Source organism: Neovison vison, chromosome 1 (assembly GCF_020171115.1).
Source record: "Neovison vison isolate M4711 chromosome 1, ASM_NN_V1, whole genome shotgun sequence".
Taxonomy (NCBI): Eukaryota; Metazoa; Chordata; class Mammalia; order Carnivora; family Mustelidae; genus Neogale; species Neogale vison.
The window spans coordinates 93,020,649-93,038,685 of NC_058091.1; the positions used below are offsets into that span (position 1 = coordinate 93,020,649).

At 46.7% G+C, this 18,037-nt stretch overlaps 1 protein-coding gene across 3 annotated transcripts in view; it reads right to left on the minus strand.

Annotated features, from left to right (window-relative positions):
- Window positions 1-18,037, minus strand: part of PLA2G7 (phospholipase A2 group VII) — a 38,604-nt gene that overhangs the window by 20,067 nt on the left and 500 nt on the right. The gene's annotated exons all lie outside the window — the stretch shown is intronic.

Here is an 18,037-nt window from a genome sequence, read left to right on the forward strand (position 1 = left end):
CGCCTGCAGTCCTCAGAGCGAAGCAGGGCAGAATTAAGGCCTGGTGAAATGGCACTCGGAGTTCCAACCTGACCTCATGCAAGCCACAGTGGCTCTCAGGGAACCTTTATTCATAGTGCCTGGGGCACCTGGGTGGCTCAGTTAAGTGTCCCACTCTTGATTTTGGCTCAGGTTGTGATCTCAGGGTCTTGAGATTGAGATCCAGTGGGGCTCCAAGCTGGGCATGAAGCCTACTTGAGATTCTCTCTCTTCCTCCATGTCCCCACCTCCCTCAGCCACCTGCTCAAGCTCACATGCTTTTAAAAAAAAAAAGAGCATACTGATTGATTCCTGAGTCCTACCCCAGACCTACTGACTCAGAATCTTTAGGCATGTCTGGGCATCTGCACTTTAGTTCCTGAGGGATCCCCACACAGCTACGCCCAGAATATAGTATTTGGAAACTGCTGCAATGGAATGAAAAGAGTACTACTTATTTATTATTTTTATTTATTTATTATTATTATTTTTTATCTGAGTAAACTCTAGTCCCAATGTGGGGCTCGGACTCCTGACCCTGAGATCAAGAGTTATCCACTCTTCCAACTGAGCCTCCCAGGAGACCAGAGAGTACTATTCGTTTAGAGGTTCTTGCCAGCCTATCATGCATGCTGTCTGATCTCGCCCTCAAAGTAGTAACCCTCTAAATAATTTAATAATTGGGACAGCTGGGTGGCTCAGTTGATTAAGCGGCTGCCTTCGGCTCAGGTCATGATCCTAGGGTCCTGAGATCCGAGTCCCACATCGGGCTCCTTGCTCAGCAGGGAGCCTGCTTCTCTCTGTCTCTGCCTGCCACTCTGTCTGCATGTGCTCGCTCTTGCTCTCTCTCTCTCTCTCTGACAAATAAATAAATAAAATCTTTTTAAAAAAATAATTTAATAATTGGCGGCCTCATTTCTTCATTCACTTGTTCATGTCTTCATGTACTCAATTTTCAGAATGCCAATGTGTCAGTCTATGCTTGGGATAAAAAGATTTCTAAAATTTTTTTAAAAAAAGATTTTTTAAAACAGATGTGATTTTTAGCTTCAAAATTCCACTGGGTTGAGATGAGAGCCTTTCAAACAATGGTGATGAATGCTGTAACAGATTCTTTACAAAACATGGTGGGAATAAAGCTCTAGTGGACATAACAGAGAAGCAGATACTAGCGCCCTGCATTTTTCATTTTGGGGGAAGAAGAGCAATGGAGAACAGGCTACAGCTCCTGCCTGAAGTCAGAGGGTCACCATCTGCAGGCAGGACTGGAGGGCAGGCAGGCCTTCTTTCTTTGACCCCCGTGGACCAAGTGATCGAAGGACCCAAACTGGATGCCTCTCCTTCCTCCACCTTCCCAGAGCCACAGAAGGCAGTGCCTTCCACTGCTGCCTCAGGCCAGTGTGCTGTGTTGGAGGTGGAGGGGGAGACTGTGCCAAGACTATCTCCAGCTGGTGGCAAAGCAACGGCGTCCAAAGCCGTTTATCTTCAACACCGTTTCCCTACAGTCAAGAAGGAGGCCTTCTCTGGGCCTGGCTCCTCAATGGCACCAGAGAAGAAGGGGCTTTTCTACCCCAGCGAGCAGAGGGTCCTGGGTCTGGGCAGTCAAGCCACGGAGCCACCAGTCACATGGAAGGCCACCCCCTCCGCTCTGCCAGCGTTCTGTACAGGTCTCCACGTGGGCATTCTGCTGCCTCTGCCACGAGGCTCTCTTGACAGAACTGCTTCACCCAGTGGTCTGTGAGCTCCTCTAGGACAGGGACTGATCTCACAGGTCACTTACTGTTATAACTTAACAAAGGGCCCAGTAGAGAGTAAGCACTCGGAGATATTTCTTGAATGAGGAGGAAGGATTCTATCCTCTTTTTGGTGTGGACTACCAGGTAGCCCAGAAACACATTCCCCAATGATTTCACACCAGGGGTGACTTCCCCCCACACTGAAGGGGATAGGGGGTCAATGACCTGGGCTTCAGGGCCTAGAGCCCAACTGCCTGGGTGTGAACCGTCACCTTGATGCTAGCAGTGTGACCCCTTGCAAGCTAAAGAGTCCTTCTGAGCCTATTTCCTTATCTGTAAAATGGGGCTAATAAAGACAACCCAAGGTTAAATGATGAATATATGCAAAACTGTTTTTATATCTAGGTAAATGCAAAGGTTAGCATACTCATTTTGCATTGCAACTGGCCTGCCTTGCCCCTAGGTAAGTAGTTGCTTAATAAATGTTAAGGAAGTAAGAGCTCATGCATCAATCAAGACCTTGAGACAGGAACAGGAAGGCATCCTTGACCGTCATCCCCTTTGTCCATAGGTGGTTCTGCTGAATAGATTCATTAAGGGCTCTAACAACCCCTAAACACTGTAATTAGCATGCCTCCTCCATTTCTTGGGGAACTCTGTATTCACTGGCCTTCTCCTCCTCTGTAGCCTGCTAGGCCCCTCCTAAGGTGTGGGGTACCTCTTGTCCTCTACCCCATCCTACTCAAGACTTACGAAATGTTCCTCCTTTCAGCTCCTTACATGGCTTCTCAAGGTAACAGCTCTCTAGTTTAACAAGCTGCTACGAGGTTCTGGTCTGCTCATGAGGCTTTCCTCATCAACTTCTGAATAATAGTCCTTTCTTTTAGCCAAGGTCTCCTGGGGACATGCTATCAAAGCCCCTGAAAATTTACTCTAAAGGGAAGAATCATATACTTTCGGGAAGAAAGGCTTTGGAGGAAAAAAAAAAAAAAAAGACCTTTCAAAGTCCTTCAAGTCCGATCCTGTGGGCAGTAACCCATCCTGGTTACCCCAGCCCCCTCTGGCCACCCTGCTTCCCACCAGCGTGAGTGAGCCTGCCCTCTACCATTCAGCCCTGCAGTGAAGAGATAGTCTATAAACCATGAGTCTGAATTATTCAGAGTATAGGTTGTGATGTAACTTCTGTGTTTGAGAGAGCTAGGTAATAGACCATACTTAAGGGATGCAAACAGTTCTCTTCTGGAGATGCAATTTCTTCTCATCATTAAAAACAAAAGTGGGGGGGCCACTTGGGTGGCTCAAGGAGTTGGGCGTCTGCCTTTGGCTCAGGTCATGATCTCAGGATCCTGGGATCGAGTCCTCCGCCAGCCTCCTTGCTCAGTGGGGAGCCTGTTTCTCCCTCTGCCTCTGCCCCTCCCCCTGCCTGTGCACCCTTTCTCTCTCTGACAAATAAATAAAATCTTAAAAAAAAAAAACCACAATAATGGGAAAACTGTTCTTTTTTGAAACCTTTTTTTTTTTTTCCTCTATGTTTGGGACAGTAGAAGCCAGTTCTCTTCCAGGAGTTTTAACAGTGAAATAGGCAACTCTGGACAAGAAGCCCTTTTAAAATTAAACTAGTGATGTTATACAGAAAGCTGTAGAAGTAATAGGAAAGAGGATCTTGATATCAGATTTTCAATCAGGTTTACAAGGTCTAAAAGCCTGATTGAGAACGCCTTGGACCTGGGGGAGGACTTGATGAAGCTTCTGGAAGTATCCACCAACGTTCCTGATTAACATATCATAGGCATCTGGGAAGAGACTCAAGGATTGGTTTTCCAGTTTCTCAACTTGCTCGCTTTGATTTTTGTCTGCTTGAATATTAGCAGAAACTCCTAAAGATAAGCAAATAAGTAGTTTTACTGCAACTCAGAGCTTCTGAATCCAAAATTTGATTCCTGGTTTAGTTAAGAAATTTAAAAAGGTGAAGTGAGGTTTAAGTGACTGTCCTTGAGCACCTACTATGTGCCAATGCTGTCTAGCAGTGTACGTAACGTCTGTCATTGCTAGTCCTCACAACAAGGAGTAGAGTTAGGCAGGTACCACTTGTAAGGACCTATTTTCAAACTGTCTCTGCTCCCCTTCCCCAGGGGATTTACTTGGAAACCAGCTTCAGGTAACAAAGCCCAGATACAAGGGTGGGGTCAGGCCAGGTGGAGACATCGATCAGTGGGGGGTTGCATACTGTCTCCCTGGTTACCAAGGAGTGTGGGCCCTGCCCTTTGGGAGCCTTTTGGGCGCCAATCCCAATCAAGGTGTAATAGGCTGGTTCAAATGTCTACTAGGGTAAATTGTAACTCAGTTGGTCACCTAGCATCACTGTGGAGTTTCCTGTGTGTGTTGCAATCTCATTGGCCCCCTGTGCGTGGCCAGGCCCGACCGCATGGCCTCTGCCCTTAAAAGCTAGTCTGTGAAACAGAGAAGGGTTGCCCTCTCTTGTAAGAGGTGCGGCCCCAAACGTTCGGTTAGATTCTTGATGCTTGGTGAGAAATAAAGCTTTGCTTGACCTTCGCTTTGTATCAGTCTCGCGCCTTTAATCACGGACCCATTATTGGGGCATAACACCACTGATGTGGGAAACAGAAGCAGAAGAAAAAATTATTAAATTTCCCTACCGGCTGATAAGCTGTTGAAACAGGCAGAGTGACATTCCTCTAGAACTCTCCACCTTAAGGCTTCGCTAAGGGCAAAGGGCAATCCCAGCCTGACTGACTCCTACCCCCAAGAGGATCCTGTAAATCTACTTTAACAATTCCTTAGGAAACTTTATCTCTAAACCCTCTAAGATAGGGTTGACAATCACTGCCAAGCCTAGGGCCCATTGATATACATCTAAAGGGTCTCACAACAAAGGTTTACTACTGGTAATGAATAACCTTTTCCCCAACAATAGCTAGCTCCTCAAGGTCCTGGAAAACTTGCTTGCAAAATTCCTTAGAGACTTACACCATCCCTGACCCCTCCCTCCCAACTTACAAACACATAATAGACTATTCCTCACAGCCCTGGGGCAGCAGCTTTTTGGGCCAACTGGTCCTGTCCCTGTGCTTTAATAAACCACCATTTTGCACCAAAGATGTCTCAAAAATTCTTTCTTGGTCATCGGTTCTGGCCCTCACCCTACCGAACCTCACTTATATTCTAAAACATCATCATGATTATCCGCATTTTACAGTTAGGAACACTGAGGCTCTTAGTGATTTGCTGACTCAAACGACTAGTGGGTTTTGGAGGCTTGATCAACAAGGCCTGCTCTGGCAGGTAAACGAGTCGAAACTATCAGTATCATATGCTCTTGTTTTCATTTAACAATGTACGTTTATACACAAGTAGAAAAAAAAGTCTAGATACATATAAAGCTAGAATGTTCTCAGTGTTTATATTTAAGTGGTAGGATTCTAGCCTTCTTTATAACATGTGCTTTGCTAATTTGTCAACAAGGAACATGCACAGCTTGAGAAGAAGAAAAATGAAACAACAAAACCCTAGCTCTTTCCTTGAGCAACAAAATTTAAGCTGGACCCTTAGAGATTTTTGGCCCAATTCAGAGATAATATTTTTTAAAATTTTTAAAAAAAAGATTTGTGTTTATGGATTTGACAGAGGCCACAAGTAGGCAGAGAGGCAGGCGACGGGGGGGGGGGGGGTGGTGGTGGAGAGGACTGGGGGGAGAAGCAGGTTCCCCACTGAGCAGAAAGCCCAATGTGGGTCTGGATCCCAGGACTCTGGGATCATGACCTGAGCTGAAGGCAGAGGCTTTAACCCATTGAGCCACCCAGGAGCCCCCAGAGATAATATTGATCTGAGGCTTTGTTTTAAAGCAATAATTTTAGGAGAAAGGCGTGCTTCATTTCATTCTGAAAGTCTGGAACAGAGATGCCTGGCTGGCTCAGTCAATTAAGTGACTGCCTTTGGCTCGGGTCATGATCCTGGGTTCCTGGGATAGAGCCCCCAGTCAGGGAGCCTGCTTCTCCCTCTGCCCCTCCCCTTGCTTGTGAACACACACTTTCTCTCTCTCTCTCTCTCTCTCTCTCTCTCTCTCTCTCTCACTTTCTCTCTCAAATAAATAAATAAAGTCTTAAAAAGAAAAAAAAGAAAATCTAGGGTAGGTATTTTTTCTAAAAAAAAAAAAAAAAAAATCAATGGTTTGTGGCTTTTACAATTTCAAATGAGCACCCAAGAGCCAGGCATTGTGCTAGGCTTTTTTTTCAATTAACATATAATGTATTATTTGCCCCAGGGATACAGGTCTGTGAATCATCAGTCTTACACAATGCCCAGGCTTTAAAGATAGTTTCAGTGTGTCGGGGGATGGGGAGAAGAGGGAGGTTTGAGATGTTGGGTGGCAAACAAAAGAGGTTAATGTGCTTCAAAGATGCCTGGTTTTGTGCTCCAAAGATAAACATAGGGCACCTGGGTGGCAGAGTCTGTCAAGTGTTCAACTCCCGGTTTCTGCTTGCGTCATGATCTCAGGTTCTGAGATCGAGCCCCGTGTAGGGCTCTGTGCTGAGCATGGTCTGCTTCAGCTTCTCTCTCTCCCTCTCCCACTGTCCCTCCCGCTCATGCTCTCTCTCTTTAAAAAACTAGATAATTTCTTTTTTAAAGATGAACATAACCTACTCCAGTTCTGGTGAAACCACGAGACACCAACTAATCGAATCCCCTTGTTTTATACACAGGGAAATTGAGGCCCCCAAAGAGGAGGGGTGCAAAAAAAAAACTTGCCTGGAACCACACAGCAAGTCAGTGGTCAAATTGGGATCAAAACACCTTGTCCCCTGGTCATGAGTTCATCAGGTTTGCGACAGCAGCGAGCCCAACACTGGACGGCAGGTGCACTTGGGCTTTTGTGGAAAACATGGGATCAGGCCAAGCTCTGGACAAGGGCAAGAGGAAAGGCCTGGGCCTGTAATCAGAAGATCAGCTCAGCCAATCACTGCATCTTGGAAACCTAAATGTCCCAGCTGATGAAGGGGAATGAACACTACCACTGTCATAGGCTGATGAGGTGAGGGACAGGCCAGCACCACAGCAAACACGCCAGCTCTCAGTGCGTGTCTCTTTCCCCTTCTTGACCAGGAACCAGCTTCGATCCTTTAGGAGCAAAATATACTAGATTCTAGAGAGTACGTTCTGAGAAAGAAAAGAGCTTATGACCTGAAAGTTGGTGGGTTTACCCTGCTGAGCAGCCCTGGCGGTGTGGGTAGCATGGGCTTCCCATGCCGCCATGTCCCTCATCCTCTTCCACACTGACATGTGGGACCAGGTCGTTCTTTCTCCTGGAACTGTCCTCGATAGTTAGCAGCAACTCTGGACTCTGGGCACCAGAAGCCAGTAGCAGCATCATCCCCTGCGGCTTGTGACAAACACAAAGGTCTCCAGACTTTGCCAAGTGTCCCCTGGTGGGGGAGGGTAGGCAGCTGGAGCTGCTGTTGGTGGAGAATCACTGGGCTACACAAAGAACAAGCGGGCACGGGCAGAAGAGCCTTCCCTTATCATGCTCAATGCAGAACGGAGTTGAAAACCATTTATTTTAGGAGAAAGAAGTATGACTGTGAGCCTCCTTGCTAAGCAGGTAGGTTTCTCTAATAGTCTATGGAGGGTCTGTCCTATATATAGGTTGAGGTTTACTAAGACATGTGAATTCTTCATTAATGCATTCAACTTGTGATGGGTATGCACCACACACTTCCTTTTCATCGTATTCCCCCCTGTAATCTAGTTGGGGGTCTCCTGTCGTGATGCCCTGGATGGTTTCCTCAGCCAGAAGCACCTGCCCCCCACAATGCCCACATACTTGGTCCTCCGTAGTGGTGTGTACTTTCCCCCTGCGCTGTCTCATCATACCACAGCAGCCTAGACCCCAGGCCATCCACTGACCCATCCACCCAACCAAACATTTAGTAAGCACCCCGTGTGCCGAGCACCGGGTGCTAAGCGTATGGCTGCCTCCTACGATAAGCATCCTACACCTTCTGAAGGGAAGCAGTACGGCAAGGACTCCAAAGCTAGGAGGAAATTTCAGTCTTGATAAATGTACTTAACACCGCAATCAAAAAAATCTGTGATTTTTTCTGTAAATGAATTATTCTACCTATATCCATGGGTTTTACGCTCTTTTGGCTTCATGTAGTCTTTGTCTTGAATGACACGTGAGGGATGGGGACGGGATCGTGTTTGCGGCATTGTAGTTTCTAGGGTCTTCTCCCTGCTCAGGTTAAGTGCTGAGGAGGCATGGAGAGAGCCAGGGATTTTTAAAAATGCAGTTTGGGGCTTGAGATGTTTTGATAAATGTGGGTTGCTGTGGACACAAATGTAGATGGTTGACTCCAGGGGCTGTGTGATGCCCGAAGGCGTGGAAAGCCTCCCAGGAGAGGACACCTTCCCAAGAGCGGTCACACAGGAGTTGACACTTGTGGAAGGAGAATCCTTAGCAGATTGACCTGAGTCAATGGGGAGAAGGAGGGCATTTCACTCAGAGGAGGCTGCCAAGTGAAGGCGTGGGAATCAGGAGGTATAGAAGATGTTAGGAGGTTGGAGGCAAGAGCGGGGGGGCCAGAACACAGAGAGACCCTTCCAGGCCGTACATCCGAGCGTAGACGTCTGTCCCACAGGCAGTGACATTTCCCACCTCACCAGGTGGGCCCTTCTCCAGGCTGGTGTTCAGTGAACATGGGCTGAGCTAGCAGAGGAATGACTTCGGCCCCGCAGAAGGCTGAGTGTGTCCTTAGCCCGACCATGTGTGGATGTGCATGTGTGTGTGTGTGCATCCGGGGTTTACAGAGGATGTCAAGTACAGGGGGCTAGAGCCTCAGCACAGCCACTGAACACGGCTGGGCCCCCAGGCCACACTTTAGTCTTCCTGTGTCCCAGTGACCTCAGGGCAGCCCCTTCCTTCCTCCTTGGCTCCCCTCACCCCATTAGGTGAAAGTGTTCGCTCCTTGAACAGAGGCACTCTCCTTCCTGCTGCCCTCCTGTTCTCTACAACTGAAGATGGAAACAGCTCCTTCTCTAAGGAAAGCAGAAACACCAGGAGGGCGCTCCCTCGGAAGCCTTTCTCTCTGCCTGCCTTCAATTTAATTCCAGACCACAGCTCACCCTCTCCTCTCTGCGACCAGCTCTCTGCTCTGTCTCAGGCTCTGGCCTCGCTCCTCCTCAGCACCCCAAACCAGTCTCACTCCACCCCTTCAAAAGTGACATTTATGTGTCACTTTTCAACACTGAGACAGCTTGTCACTCTTCTTTCCCTAAATAGGTTGAAGCTGCTCCTGGGAATGGTCCAATACCTTTCACCTTTTCAAATGTCTCACAGTCCTCTGTGCTTCCACAACACATCCGCATGGGTTCGAATCCATTTCTCTGGGTTGATTTCTCAGGTAAAGCTGTTTGGCTGTTTCATGCTATTATATTATAAGCGATCACCAATCTTCCTATAGAAGTATTGCACATGTTACGTCAATATGACCAAACATTTCCCACACTAATAAAATGAAAACAGTGCTTCTTGCTTTTCTATACAAAGGACTACTATCAATGGCTACTAGTCCCTGGCTTTCTCAGACACTGGCTTCTTTAAACTTCCGATGGCCACTGAGATGTCTGAGAGGGGGACTGAGGGGAAGGCCTCTGAATCTCCACACAGAGGGAGAATTCATAAGACATCTGTTCTTCTTCTATGGTTCGCCGGATTTGAGTTAGCTGGAACAGTATTTATGTTTGCAAATGAGGGCCCGGATAAGTATAATATTGACTTTGGACACTTACAACCGGAGAATCCAAGGGGAGGACACTGAAATGTTTTGTACAGCAATGTTACTCATGACCATGTTTGAAGGGTCATTACTGACACCAGCAGCCAAAGCATTTTCATGCAGAAACACGTACCTGGCTGGACAGATCAATAATTGGTAAACAAAATGTGGGGAACACGGACTTACATATTTTTGAACTCTGTGAAATTTACCAAAGCATACTTGGCCGCTGCAGCGGGGATAGAGATAGGTACCCCGACCTTAGGAAGGCAATTTGGCCAGCCTGAAATGGTCCATACCCTTTCACCTTCTCACTTTATTTCTAAGATCAGCACCCACAAAAAGTCATATTCACAGGGAAGAAAAATCCTAAAAATATAATGCACGATTGGTGTTTGTTCCAATTCTACTTATGGGAGCCAACACACACACACACACACACACACACACACACACACACACCCCTACAGAACCTCAAACAATCAGGGAATATCATCAATGGGATTTTATTCAGTTATTAACAAGACATTTACAAAACAAATTCATTAGGACTTAAAAAACAGTTTGTTATGCAATTTTAACTGAAAATAGATTATAGAATTTTGCTGTGTAAAAATTCACCCTTAAAGACTATTAATTTAATAAGGGTGACAGAATTATGGTGGTTTTCCCATAATGTTTCACATTTTCTGTTACACCCAAACATACTGCCTTACTTCTAGTAAATAATTTTGAAAGAATATTTAGTAGAGCTCGTATGACCATGGAGAGTGTTTATGTTGAATATTAAGTAAAACGTTATGTAGAGCATAAAGAGGATTATCCGTGATCTCAGATACGTAAAAAATAAAGGACTGTGTGTATTGGGGGCAACCGTAAGAACAAGAATAGATATATATCTTCAAAATATATAAAATAAATAAAGGAAATAACAAATATTTACAAAGCTCCCCCTCTTTGAAGAGTTTGTAGTTTTGTAGTAGTTTGTAGTATCCTGGCAGATAAACAAGACCTTTAAAGAGCGCTCAGAGAGCACATTCTGTTACCATCCCTTTAAAAGTTGATCCCTTCTGGGGGCACCTGGCTGGCTACAGTCAGTAGAGCTCCTGACTCTTGATCTCCGGGTCATCAGTTCAAGCCCCACATTGGGGGTAGAGATGACTTTATATAAAAGTTGATACTGTCTTTTCTTCTGTGTACTAATGTCTATCCCTCAAGCTCTTCGAATCTCAGCTGAGATCTCTATATAATACCATGACCTCCGCCAACCCTGTTCCTGTCACTAGTAAATTCTCATCAGGCATCATCCCCCACCGCCGACTTTTTTTTTTAGAATTTATTTATCTGACAGACAGAGAGTGAGAAAAGGAGAGAGAGCACAAGCAAGGGGAGCAGCCGAGGGAGAGGGGGGTGCAGGCACCCTGCTCAGCAGGGTAAACGATGTGGGGCTCGATCCTAGGACCCAAGATCATGACCTGAGCTGAAGGCAGAGGCTTAACCCACTGAGCCACCCAGGTGCCCCATGGCATCATTTCCCTCTTTGAAACAAAAGACAAACCAAAATAGTAGGAAAAATGTCCACTCTTGAATCCAGAATTTCTGTCAAGAGCTGATGAATAAATCCGTGTCAATCCCAATCCTGGCAGGAGATGAGGGTCTGTGCTTACTTCTCCTGTTCTTGGTAAAGAGAAAAGAAACGGCTCTTTCATATGCACCAGGACTCTGTTCCTCAAATTCTTTTGGATGAACTTTTGGAACAGGAGTATATGGCTGGCGGAACAATGACTCTCTCCCACTCCCCAAATTTCCACATCTTAATTCCCAGAACATTACACAGCAAAGAGGAATCAAGGTTACAGATGGAATTAAGGTAGGTACTCAGCTGACTGATTACAGCTGATTACTGAAATCAGTCAGCTGATTTAGATTGAAAATAGATTATCCTGGACCATCCAGGTCATCAAGGGTCTTTAAAAGTGGAAGAGGGTGGCCATAGAGGGTCTTGTGATGTAAGACTGGATGCCATCTTGCATGGTCCTCGGGTGCAAGGCCAAACTAATGACCAAGAGCCTGGGGTAGAGCACAGTGGATATTCTAGTCCCCAGCAGTTCGTCCAGGTTCTCTGAGTGCCTCTGTGGAGCCCTGTGATGCAGAGGCAGGGTGGCCGCTGCCCTGGGTGTGGAAGTGCCTGACAAGAGGAAGAGCCCAATCCCAGGGATGCTCCCGGCCTGTGGCTCCTTCATCCTGTCATCAGCACGCACCTGTGCCTGTGTGAGGTGGTCAGAGACCATCAGGGAGGGGAAAAGGGAGTGGGGGTTAGATCCAATGGAAGAACTGGTTGGATTGGACCTTCTGGAGCTTTGCTAGCTTTTGTCACCATCACCATTATTAAAACTACTCAGAGTACAAATTCACAGCATAACTGGTGGTAGGCACTTAGTTCTTCCATCGTATTTGGAGAGCTAACACCTCTTAGCCCTGACACATATGGACAGGTCAGGTCCCTGGCCATATAGTGGAACATTTCTCAGGTCCACCACCCCTGCCATCTCATGCTGCTGGCAGCTGGCAGGCTGAGACCAGGGGTGCTGTGAGACATCCTACAGTGCAGTGCATAAGACAGACCCCACAACATCAACGTCTGGCCCAAAAGGTCATTAATGCTGAGGTTCAGGAACCCTGGTCTAAAGGGAGACTGGGGAGACTATATCTTTTTTTAATAAGGAAGAAATATTTATTTCATTCTGAAACCAGCATTAGGGAGACGGATGCCTGGTCAGAACAAGGAAGAACTTCTTATTTTCTTTTTTGTTTTTTAATTTTTAAAAAAGATTTTATTTATTTATTTGACAGAGAGAGAGAGAGAGAGAGAACACAAGCAGGGGCAGAAGGAGAAGCAAGCTTCCTGCCGAGCAAGGAGCCCTGTACGGGGCTCCATCCCAGGACCCTGGGATCATGAGCTGAGCTGAAGGCAGACGCTTAATGACTGAGCCACCCAGGCGCCCCAAGGAAGAACTTTCTAATAATCAGGCTGTTGTGAGGTAGACCTCTGTGGGGAGAGTGCTCTGTCACAAGAAGGGTTCAAGCACCACTAGAAGTTCTTGCCTCATCCTTGCTCAAATCGCAACTCAGAAAGAGAAAAGAGAGTACCTGCTCTATTCATAATGTGTTCTCCCTCCCATATTAGCTAAAAGAATCAAAACTTCACCTGGACATTATCTCAAATGTCCAACTTCCCCAGAGACTTCTGCAAAAGTGTGTGAAGCCTCTTACCACAGGCACAGTCGATACAACTCTTGTGTAATCATTTCACAACCTAAGACAAGACATAGGGTCCAAAAAGCAGAGTAAGAAGCAGTTCCCTATTGTGACAGTAACCGAATGAAAGAGACACTGATAAGCCGAAATCCTCAACAGCTGCAAATAAAATAAAATTAATCGATTCTACTCCCATTTTGGAAATGGAAACTCATCTGCAACCAGTTTCCCAACATTTGGTGTCCTCGATAGCTTTGCGGCCGTAAATGTTCCAAGTTCCCCAAGACCACAGGGCAGTTTGCTGACGGACACCCTGGAAGGCAAGCCATACCTTTCACACCACGGAAACCACCTCGCTCTGAACTCTCTGAATTGTAAGGGCTTTCACAACTGGAAGTTTCTGCAAAAGGACAACCCCTGAACAATCTCCAGACGGATGCGGGAACAAGACAACAGGGCCATGTGAGGAGCTGCTCAAGGAACCAGGGGTCTTGGCTCCGGGAAGCCCCGGACGGCACAGAAGAGCTCCAGTTCTACAGAGAAAGGGCACGAATGGGAACCCAGAGCACAGGACCCTGCAGCGGGAGCTTTTCGACAATTACGCTCTTCTAGCAGAGGAGCAATTTGAAAAGGTCTGGGGACTCCCAGCAAGGATCCTGAAAAAGGGATTCCTGCAATGGATGAGCATAGAAGCGGGACGGATGGGCAGGACTAGTTCGCCTCAAACCTGAACGTTCAGATCCGAAGCCTGTGAGGGCCGGCCAGGTTAACTCAAATAAGCTCAACAGGACATGAGTAACAGACAAAACAGTGGTGGGGACGGTGGCAAAGGAGACCATCCAGAGAGGAACACCGCCATGCTGTTCTAGCAGGTGTTACCATGTTCCCTCTCTCTGCCTGCCTCTCTGCCTACTCGTGATCTGTCAAATAAATAAATAAAATCTCTAAAAAAAAAATAAAATCTCCTGATTTTTAAAGGGTGGCAGCTAATTCAGTATTTCAAAACATAAATCAAAGAGCATCATTAGGAGCCTCTAGGAGAAACCATAGCCTCTCCCTAAACGATGCCCCGACCACTCCCAATCCTAAGGGTCTATACAGATCCCATAATCCCTGTCATATTTTGTCTGCCATTTGAATCACCAGACGGGCCACTTCAAGCCAAAATCTGATGCTCTGGCCAGTAAATCATTAATGGGGTCTGGCAAGGGAAGGTAACCAGGAGCCCAATGAGTCACCAAGAGCCCAGTCCTCCACTGCACACCACGTAAATGAGGAAGGACCTCTATTTTCTTCCACACAGACACATCTTCTCCCCATCAGTGCATGTCAAAATGAGGCAGGAAAGAGAAACAGGGTTGCCTCATTGCGGCAGTTAGTCGTCCTTTCCCTGAGAAGGTCAACCGTACCCTCTAGGGTAAACAACTTCAACACTCTTCCCTGGCCCTCTAAAATTTCATCAGTGATCAACCGGGGAAAGTTCAAGAGTCCCCTGTGAGAGAGAATGCTTCACTAAGGGAAACAGCCCTATTCAACTCTGGTTCACAGCCCTCTCCAGAAATTCTGCTGCCACGTATAGATTTTCAATTATCAACAGATCTTTGCATTCAGATATCTGCACATGGCTGTATCCAGGACAAAGGCAAATGTGCTAACTTTCTTCTGAATTTTTATTACAGTTTATTACTGTTCCCAGACTCATAGTCTTATCTAGGATTCTACCTAATCACACTCTGCTCCCCAGAGTAAGCCAGCTAAGACTGTAGCATTATTTCCCTCCATTCTAGGGTGGTGTGTTTTGTGGGTAACTCTTAGTTAGGATTTTCCAACCTTCTGAGCAGATCAAAATAAGTTTTACGTACAAGAAACATAATTTGTTGGAAAGAATAAACTGAGTCCAAAGAATTATGTTTATTATAAAATTATTACAAAATTTTTGAAAATGAAGCACAGGAAATTCAAAGTCACACACCATTAGCAAATAATAGTAATAATATCTTACGTTACCTTTAAGAGCATAATGACTAGCTTATTTCTTTTTACGAGAGGAGTGGACCAGATGTAGCAATGTCATCGTAGCTAGGTAGATGGGACACGTGCGAGAGACAAATAAAGGCACTTCCTACTCTACCTCCCCAAGCAGCTTCCACCCACCCACTTCTACCACGGTCTGCTGGGTCACCATGATCGACCCAGGGCAGGTCTCCTTACAGCTCTTCTCCTCCTGTGACCCACTCTTCACGCTGCACTCACAGTGACCTCTGAAGCAATCTATCACGTCACGCCTCTGCCTTTGGCTTCCCACTGCTTCAAGTCCAGACGGTGAACCTCGGCCTATGGGGCTCTGCATGACCTGGCCCCCGGCCTACGGGGCTCTGCATGACCTGGCTCCCGGCCTACGGGGCTCTGCATGACCTGGCCCCCCGCCTTCAACCTCACTCCACCAGCCGCACTGCCCTCTGACTATGCCTGGAACACACTGAGTTTGGTGTCAGGACTGTGTGATTGTGGGTCTCTGCACCAGAACAATCGGTCAGTATTCTGGGGGCTCATCTCAAGGTCATCCCTCAGAAAGATGTCACATTAGGGGGCGCCTGGGTGGCTCAGTGGGTTAAGCACCTGCCTTCGGCTCAGGTCGTGATCCCTGGAATTGAGCCCCATGCTGGTCTCCCTGACTGGTGCGAAGCCAGCTTCTCCTTCTCCCTCTGCCCTCCTCCCTGCTCTTGCTCTCTCTTTCTATCTCTCAAATAAATAAATAAAATCTGAAAAAAGAGAGAGAGAAAAGAAAGATAGATCTCTCTTTAAAACCCAGTCTAAGGGGGCACCTGGGTGGCTCAGCTGGTTAAAGCATCTGACACTTGGGTTTCGACTCAGTTCATGAACTTGGGATTGTGGGACTGAGCCTGTGTCAGACTCCATGGCTCAGTGTGGAGTCGGCTTGTCCCTCTCCCTCTGTTCCTTCCCCTGCTTGCTCTCATGTGCTCTCTCTCTCAAATAAATAAATAAAATCTAGAAAAAAATAAAACCCAATCTAAGAAGCTGGGGCCTTCCAACTTGTCCATCTCTCTCTCTCTCTCTCTCACACACACACACACACACACACACACACACGCCACAGTACTCTACCATGGCTGTTTCCTTTTCTCCAAAACATCTAGTAATATCTGAATTTGCCTTGCTCGTCCCTCGATTCTAGAACAGGGAGTCCATAAGGACAGAGACCATATCGGTCTTATTCACTGCACTGTACACAGTGCCATGCACATAGTAGGTGCTCAGTAAGTATCTCTTTTTTTTTTTTTTTTAAAGATTTTATTTGTTTATTTGACAGAGATCACAAGTAGACAGAGAGGCAGGCAGAGAGAGAGAGAGAGAGAGGGAAGCAGGCTCCCCACTGAGCAGAGAGCCCGATGCGGGACTCGATCCCAGGACCCTGAGATAACGACCTGAGCCGAAGGCAGCAGCTTAACCCACTGAGCCACCCAGGCACCCTCAGTAAGTATCTCTTGAAGTCAATGAAGGAATGAACAAAACTATCCCATGTAATCCAATCAATATTGATTCTTAATAGCAGGCTTTTTCTTTCTCAACCGCTAAGTTAGGTTTTTTTTTTTTTTTTTTTTAAACTACGAGCCTATATATATTAGACTGTTTCTATTAGTGTGTTCTGAGTCATACCTGCAAAACAGAGGAAGGGACAGTGAAGGTACATAACAGGTACCTGGCTTCATAGAAAGAGGCAGTACAAATCTGCTGCCCAGAAATCTGGGACAATGCTATTTTACAACTTGATGTTCCCCTTTAGGGGCTCTTCACTCAATATTTTCTCTTCAATGCTTCACTTTCATGGAAATTTCTCAGTGTCTCAAGAGGACACTCAAGCCAATTATCTGATGAGGCTTCAGAGGAACCAAGGTATACATAACCTGACGGTCACCTTCCTTTCCAGGAAATACCCATTTTCTGGGGTGTCACTGAACAGAACACAGATTCCTAAACTCCAGCTGACATTCCTGAGGGACCCCACTCCTGCAGTTTCCTTACTGCTCTGTGATGAGAGTCTCAAATAGGATGATAATGTGTATGAGCCGGGAAACCTCACTGGGTCGAGAATGCATAACCCTCACTACTGACCGTTCAAAGGGCACAGACATCCACTGAAGAGGAAATGAGGAAACAGCTGCCCAGGAAGGGGTCTGTTTTCGGGAAAGCTTTTGGGTGCTAGGCATGCCATTATCACACCTCAGAAGGGATTTCCCAACCGTAAAATGAGTAACTGAACCAGATTAATATCCTTCACAACTCCCTGGTGTCAGCCTTGAGCACAGAGGGCCCAGTTCCGCCAAGAGCATCACCATGCCTCCACAGCAGCGACTCCTGTGCGAATGTCTGGGGAAGGGAAGGAACACTCAGGGTCCACGTGCAATGTGTGCAAGCTGGAAAATGCCAAGGGGGTGGGATCTCTCACCAGCTTCTAGGGGACCACCAGAATTCCCTCTGTGAGGAAATCCGCTGGGGTGCCAGCAGCTCACCCGGCTTTGTGGTGGCCCATACTTAATGCCCGGGTCCCTGAGTGGCATGGGAGCCGACGATTTTGTCCTGAGTCTTGTGCGACTGTCAACGCTTTATGGAATACACTTCCCAGCTCCTACTTAACATACCAGGCTCCCAGCTCAGGGTTCTCACTTGGGTCAAAGATAATTTGCACAAGACTGGTTTGTTCACACAAAGCTCTCCTAAACCTGAGCTTGGGTGTCCTTCAAAAACAAACAAACAAACAACAAAACAAACCAAAAAAAAACCACAACAAAACCCTGCAAGCTCCCTTTTCTGATTCCCACACACGTCTGTGACGTCCTTCCTCATCACCTCTGCAGCAACCCCAAGAACCACAGGCCTGAATGAAAGCCTGACCTTTCAGTTTGAAGAGCTAGAAACTTCTACCACAAACTCCCGACTGTGATGGGAGAAGACAAGGTTCTCTGCTGCCTGATCTGTCTGTCTTTCTGTAAGCAAGCTTCCCCTTTACTCCGGATAGAGCAGGATCTAATCTAAGTCGCGGTGGGGGAGCTCTAGGATGTGCGGCGCAGGCGAGCAAAACAGAGGGAGTGATCTGTTTTTCTAATTCTATTCCTAAAACAGCTGCTCTGAACTAGGCTCCGGAAAATGCAAGGCTCCGCAGAGAGGTGTTCCTGTTTTGTCCCAGCGGAGATCTAGAGATAAGAAATCTCC